The sequence below is a fragment of the Zea mays genome, chromosome 6 (assembly GCF_902167145.1).
Source record: "Zea mays cultivar B73 chromosome 6, Zm-B73-REFERENCE-NAM-5.0, whole genome shotgun sequence".
Lineage (NCBI taxonomy): Eukaryota > Viridiplantae > Streptophyta > Magnoliopsida > Poales > Poaceae > Zea > Zea mays.
The window spans coordinates 142,388,287-142,396,185 of NC_050101.1; positions in this window are offsets into that span (position 1 = coordinate 142,388,287).

The following is a 7,899-nucleotide window of genomic DNA, read 5'->3' on the forward strand; positions in this document are numbered from 1 at the left end:
GTTCTTAATTCATAGTATTTGAGAACAAGTCCCCAACATTGGCGCCCACCTCCGGTGAACTCACTTCCATTTCTTGAGCTTTGAACACCTTCGGCAAGCATCACCTTCGTCATGCCGCCGAAAAAAGCTTCAGCAACAGGGGCTGGCACGCTGCAGCCGCTGGACCCCAATCAAGACGTCCTTTCTCTTAGAGAGGCTCGAAGCCAGAAGAGGAAGGCTGTCAGTCCAACACCTCCGGAGGATGATCTAGATCAGGAAATTCAAAATCTGGAGATCCTTCAGCAGCAGGTCCAACGCAAGAAGGAGAAGCTGGCTCGTCTAGCTGATCTTCAGAGACAGATAGATGAAGCTTCTGAAGAGGTTCGTCATCTTGTTCAAGATGATCAAAGCCGAAGGCCCCCACGCAGAGAGCTCCATCAGGAAGGCTTCCACAATGAGGATGACTGGTATGAAGATTTCCATCATGGAAACTTTGCTTTTGATGATGCTTCTCCTCTCTCAACAGAATTGCAGGCTACACCTTGGCCACAGACTTACAAGCCACCTCAGCTTCCCATATATGACGGTCACTCAGACCCTAAGCAATTCCTAATGAGCTATGAAGCAACTATATCTTCGTACGGTGGCAATACAGCAGTCATGGCAAAATCCTTTGTTATGGCCGTCAGGAGTGTTGCTCAAACTTGGTACTCTTCTCTTCGGCCAGGGACAATCACTTCTTGGCAGAAATTGAAGGATATGCTAATAACTAGCTTTCAAGGGTTTCAGACGAAGCCGGTCACCGCTCAGGCTCTCTTCCAGTGTACCCAAGACCATGAAGAGTACCTTCAGGCGTATGTCCGAAGATTTCTGCGTCTAAGGGCACAGGCGCCGACAGTGCCCAATGAGATTGTCATTGAGGCCATGATCAAGGGGCTTCGGCCGGGGCCATCAGCGCGGTATTTTGCCAGAAAGCCACCACAAACGCTGAAGAAGCTTCTCCAGAAGATGGACGAATACATTCGAGCTGACAATGATTTTCGTCAAAGAAGGGAGGAGGCTTTCAGGTTTTCTGAAATGACCAGGGGCTTCGGAGGAAGATTCTATCCAAGGCATGTCAGGTCAATTCACAACTCTACTCAGAATGATGATAAGGGGAGTCAGCAGCAAAGGCCACAGTACTCCTCACAGGCTTCGGGGCAACAGCAAAGCTCCTTCCGACCGCCAGCTCCAAGAGGCAGAGGCGCCAGGGGCTTCGGCAGAAGATTTGGGGATCAACCCAGGAGAATATTTTGTTTGTTTTGTGGAGAAAACAAAGGTCATACAACCAGGATGTGTCATGTTACCATCCAAAAGCAAAAGGAGATAGCCGAAGCTGCAACATAACAGGGTCAGTCGAAGCAGGTCATGCACACTGCTTCGTATCATTCGCCTTACATCCCAGAATATGTAGGTAATCACCCTGCAGTTTCTGTTGCTTCGGCGAGCCAACCTCAAGCTTCCTGGCAACAGCCCCCGCCCCCACCACCACCACTGCAACAAGGCCAGCAGCCAGAAGGGGGCCAATATGAGCAACGTCAAAGGGACTTCAGAGAACAATCTGAAGCTCGTACAGTCAATAGCACTGTGCCAGAGTCGAAGCACATCTATTAACAAATATCCTACCCTGACAGCAGTCTTTTCCGTTCAGTTTTATTTTCTGTGTAATAAAGGACACCTTTTAAATTTCAAGTAATAGTTTTGTTGTTTGTCACAAGGTAAACATATCTTCTACACAGGCTTAAGTTGCTGGAGCTTGAGAATTTGCAATGACAAGGAGGACCTTCGGATTATTAAATTTATTTTTTTTAAAAAAATAATACGATATGAATTCTTCGAAACAACAAAAAGTCGTTCCAAAAGGAGCGCAGTGTAAGTTTTTTGCTCCAAAGACGTTCCTAAGGGAATGCAGAGCTTACAGCGAAAAGTCAACGCTGATTCCGCCGAAAGTAAAAGGCGAAGAAGCTCCAAAGACGTTCCTAAGGGAATGCAGAGCTTACAGTGAAAAGTCAACGCTGATTCCGCTGAAGTAAAAGGCGAAGAAGCTCCTAAGGGAGGCTTACAGCGAGAAATCAACGCTGATTCAAAAAAGGATTATGTATTTTATCACACGGATGTGTGTGTACCTTCGGAATGAATACCATCTCCCATAGCATAACATCATCACATCATTTTGCATAACATAAGCATCATACATCATGCTGCATATGGCACAAGAAGGGGGCCTAATATCAATCTTCGGGAAAATGCTTTGAAAAAGGGCAAATCATGCTAAGTCACAAGGAGAAACAATATTGATCTTCAGAGTATAGCTTCGGAAGATATTTTCACGAAGCTTGGATATTTTTCATCAGAACACTTTGGATATTGTTATGATAAATGACAATCCTTCTTCACGAAGCATGAAAAGAAGGGAAGGTGTTTTTTCGTCGAAGACTCAAAAAACGGTATGTGTTTAAAATTTCATGCATCGTAAAGAATTAAACCATAAAAAACAAGTATATTACATTCAGGGTTACAAGATATTACACATATCACATTTCAAATGTTTTTACAATAGCACCTAGTCTTCCCTAAGTACTACTTCTGCAGCTTCGTTCAGGAGTCGATCGACAACCTGATCCATGATAGCTTCAGCCATCTTTTTAATTTCATCGTCATCTTTAGGCTGAGGACCTAGAGACGCTTCAGTAGGATCTGAGGGAGGACAGGATACGACTACATTACTATTACAGCTTGCGAGCGAAGTTTATAATCAAAAGTTACAACACAATAAAAACCATTAGTTAATACCTATTTGCCCTTCGGGCTCTATGATTTTCTCAGCAGCTTCGGCTACTTTTCTAGCTTCGTGGATCCCTTTTTCGCTTTTCTGGATGATTTCTCGGGCCATTTCTCTACCACCATTGTCCCAGATATCGGTGAAAATTTTTCCCCCAACCATGCTAGCTTCGGCTGAAGGATCTTTTACATCTTCAACGGACAAGGTGGCTTCGGATTGCGATAAAATCTTTACATGTTCGCAGCCTTTTCCCTCCAAAATGGTGGCAATCCCTCTGGCACCTGAGAAAGCGCAGATGTCTCTGCGGCTATTTAAAATTTCTTCAAAGGCCTCTGCCTCGTGATTAATCCATTCGATGGGATCTTCGGGGTTGCCTCTTTTAAAGTTTTCTTCGCTCGAGAATGCGCCAACGCTGGCGAAGCTAGCTTTTATTTTCTTAACACACTCCATAGATTTGTCATAGCATTTTTTCTTGGACGAACGAAGCTCTTTAACAGTTTCTTCTAAATGATTTGCCCATTGGTCGCTAAGTTCTCGCCTCGTTTCTTCAAGTGTGCATTCCTCTTTAGCTCTGGCTAGTTGTTTTCGAAGATCTTCAATTTCATGCTTCTGAGCCTCGGCTTGACCCCTAAAAGTAGCTTTGTCTTCTTTTATTTTATTTATCAAGGAATACAATATCTTATCTTTTTTGAGACCTTCGTTCCGTAGTTCAATAACTTCGGAACGAAGGTTGCTCAGGGCCATAACACACCCTTCATCTTCGGCATCTTTTTGGGCCCTGAGGGCATTGCTAAGTATAAGGCCCTGCAAACAAAAATGAATGTGTGTCAATAAGTTTGAGCAAATGAAAGATTTTTGGTTTCAAGAAAAAACACAAAGGCCTCATTTTTTGTACCTTTAAGCTATTATACGCCAAGCTGTCGGCCAGCTCGTTTTTCGATAGCACTGAGAGCCCGTCTTCTAGTGTTGGGAATCCGAAGCTCTTGCTAATCTCCCGACAGACAGAAATCTCCTTGCTGTCAGGGAGACAATACAAGAAGTCTTCTTCTCCACTGCCGTTGAATATCAACGCCCCCTTAGGATATTTCAGTTTTTGGGCGTAAAACTGGGCCTCTTGTTTTTCCTTTTCAGACAGCTTTTTCCCCGAAGCATGTCGAAGAATATAGTCAGGGACTGTGGGGGATGCTTCGGGGGCAACAGCACTGATTTCTTCAATAGGAATTGGATCTGATATTTTTTCTTCCTTCGTGGGCTTTGAAGGCCCAGCTTCAGTCTCAGCCTGTTGCTTTGGAGCTTCAGCATCGAAGACTCCAGTTTCTGCTTCGGATGTTTCAACAGTCTTCTTTGGAGGTGTGCTTGATGATTTAATTGTTTCCAGAACATCTAGCACATTGACCATTCTCTTTCTTTTCGGAGTTACCGTAGGCACCTTTTGATTTTTTATTGTCTCAACATTTGCTGAAGGACTTAAAACTTCTGATGTTTTTGATCCCTCAACTGGTCCTTTTACTTCTTCCATTTTTTCTGTCGATGGCGCTTCGGCCATCTTTTTGGTTTCTGGTAACAAAATCTTTGGTTCTTCCAATTCTATTCTTGTTGGCGCTTCGGCCATATCTGCGACTTCTGGCAGCAAGGTTGGCTTGGTTGGCTTTGCAGCTTCAGTGGCTGAAGAGGTCTCTCCGGTGAACTCAGGTACCGAAGCTGGTTCAATATAGCGTGGCCGATGTGTGAGGATCTTTATCTTTTTTCTTTCCGGTGCTGGTTCACTAGGAGCAGCTGCAGGTTCTTCTTTTGCAAAGGTTGTGTTTTTTCTTTTCTGCCCTCGGATGGGATATCGATAGTCAGGGTAGATGAACCTGATTGCGTCAAACACTCGGTTCAGTCTTTTCTTTTTTCGGCCTCCGAAGGCTGCTGACAGTGCAGTATCTTCGGCCTTCGAGTAAGCCCCAAGTAGTTCATCACTTAAATTTTCAATGCTTTTTAGCCAGTCATCATCTGGCTCAATGAATTTATCTCCGAACTTGAAAGTATACTTCAGCCTGATAAGTCCACCTTCGTCAGCCTCTTTTATGGTCTCTTGTGGCATTTCCCATTTTTTCGCGAGCGGCCATACTCTGAAGGCAATATGCTCTTGGACCAAATCTCTTGTTCCAATAAAAGAACAAATAACTCCGAAGGCTCTCTAGCATTCTTCGGCGGCTTCATTCATCTCAACCTTCGGCCTTCGCAGGCCAAAACTTTGCCAAATAGGGCGCATAATTATACCTTTAATGTCTTCCCGTGCTTTCAGGTCATTCTTCACATAAAACCATTCTGTCATCCAGTCGCCGGGCCATCTCTTCCGAAACGTTGGCACGGGGCAGCTTGACCCAGACCGAGAAACGAAACTGTAGCCGCCAAAATTATTGTGATACTGTTCCTTACCCCATGGTTTTGTCTCGTATGATAATTCGTGTGTGTTGCAGAAACTTTTCGCATCAGGTTCCAGACCTTGGCTTCTCACGGCCCACACGAAGATATTTAGCCTTATAATTGCTTCGGGGGTAAGTTGATGAAGATAGACTTCAAATATTTTCAGCACTTCTACGACAAAGCTGCTCAGGGGAAATCGTAGTCCAGCTTTCAAAAAGCTTCGGAACACTACGACTTCATTTTCCTCAGGGGTCGGACAAGTTTTTTCTCCTTCGTCAGCCCTCACAATGGATAAATCCCGGAAGTACCTTCCCCTCATGTTGACATGATGATTTTCTTTGATACCAGACTTGCCAAAAACTGAATGGCTTGGTCGCCAGGGGCGATCTTCGGAGTCTTCACCACCACTATCCACTATCATAACTGTCGCTGTCATCAGTATCTTCAGACAAACCTTCTAAAATTTCTTTGGTGATTTTTTCTGTATTGGTCTTCGACATTGCTATCAGAAACCCCAGATTTTCTCTTCATCGAGACTCAGCTTCATCTCAGTAGCAGCCTTCTTTTCTTCAGACATCTTCGGAGACACTAAAAAACTGTTTTCAGCTCCGAAGCTTAAAAACTTAAAAAGCTAAGCAAATCTTGGTACGCAAGAGTGAGAGCACCTAGAGGGGGGGGTGAATAGGTGATCCTGTAAAAACTTAACTTAAAGCCACAAAAACTTGTTAAGAGTTAGCACAATAGTTGCCAAGTGGCTAAGGAGGAGATCTTGCACAATATGACAATCACAGAGAAGACACAGAGATTTATCCCGTGGTTCGGCCAAGTACAAAACTTGCCTACTTCCACGTTGTGGCGTCCCAACGGACGAGGGTTGCAATCAACCCCTCTCAAGCGGTCCAAAGACCCACTTGAATACCACAGTGTTTTTGCCTTGCTTATCTTTATCCCACTTGCGAGGAATCTCCACAAATTGGAGTCTCTCGCCCTTACACTTAAGATTCACAAAGAAGCACGGAGTAAGGGAGGGAAGCAACACACACAAATCCACAGCGAAACGCGCACACACACGGCCAAGATTCGAGCTCAAGGACTATCTCACAGTTTCTCACACGAACGGAGCTCGAATCACTTAGAATCACAAACGAATGCGCTAGAACTTAGTGTGGATGATCAACAATGCTCAAGAGTTGCTTGGTGTACTCCTCCATGCGCCTAGGGGTCCCTTTTATAGCCCCAAGGCAGCTAGGAGCCGTTTAAAACAAATCTGGAAGGCCATCTCTGCCTTCTGTCGTCGGGCGCACCGGACAGTCCGGTGCACACCGGACAGTGTCCGGTGCCCGATTCCTTTCCTTATTTGGCGAAGCCGACCGTTGCAGATGCGGGAGCCGTTGGCGCACCGGACATGTCCGGTGCACACCGGACAGTCCGGTGCCCCCTTCCGACCGTTGGCTCGGCCACGTGTCCCGCGCTGATCGCGCGGCCGACCGTTGGCCCTGGCCGACCGTTGGCTCACCGGACAGTCCGGTGCACACCGGACAGTCCGGTGAATTTTAGCCGTACGCCGTCAGCAATTTCCCGAGAGCGGGCTCTTCGGTCGAGGGAGCCTGGCGCACCGGACACTGTCCGGTGCACCACCGGACACTGTCCGGTGCACCACCGGACAGTCCGGTGCCCCAGACCGAAACAGCCCCTTGGCTGTACACAGCCAAGTCTTCTCTTCTCTTCTTCTATCTGTTTCTGATACTTAGACAAATATATTAGTACACAAAACCAATGTACTAAGACTTAGAAACATACCTTTGTTGAAGATTTGCACTTTGTTCATCCATGGGCATTGATTCACATTTAAGCACTTGTGTTGACACTCAATCACCAAAATACTTAGAAATGGCCCAAGGGCACATTTCCCTTTCAATCTCCCCCTTTTTGGTGATTTATGCCAACACAACATAAAGCAGATAGAACAAGTGCAAAATCACTTCAAATAAAAACTCAAAATGGTTTTGATTCAATTTTGGCATGTATGGATCATCCTTTGCCACCACTTGGTTTGTTTTTGCAAATCAAATTCAAATCTCTATCTCTAAGTCAAACACACATGTTGAAGCATAAAGAGAGTCATTCCAAAAGAGATTGTCAAAGATTTCACAAACTCCCCCTATTTCACACTTCTCCCCACAAGAAGCCAATTTTTGACAATAGAGACAATAAAAGCTTTTGACTCAAAAACTCTATTTTACTATTTTCAAAATCTCTCAAGTGGTAGCTGATCCATTTATCACTTTGGCCTTTATTTTCTCCCCCTTTGGCATCAAGCACCAAAACGGGATCAATCTTGGCCCTTTAACCCCATTGCCTCACCAAAATCTTCAATTAAGAGTACAAAGGCAATAAGATCATGGAGATGAACTTGGAATAAGTTACCCTCTCATCGGAGTGCAGTGGAAGTCTTGCATGGTCCAAGTCCACCTTTTCCCTTTTAGTTCTTCTTTGAGACTAAATCAAGCAAACTCAAACAAATGGTTAGTCTCAAAGGGTCAAGTTGTAGCACATCTCCCCCTAAATGTGTGCATTACTTGCAAAAAGGACTTGTGAGGTCCGGGGAGTGCTTGTACAACTTGAGCACCATCAATAAGCAACAAAATGCATAAGGAACATGATCAAAAGCATAAATACATGTATGC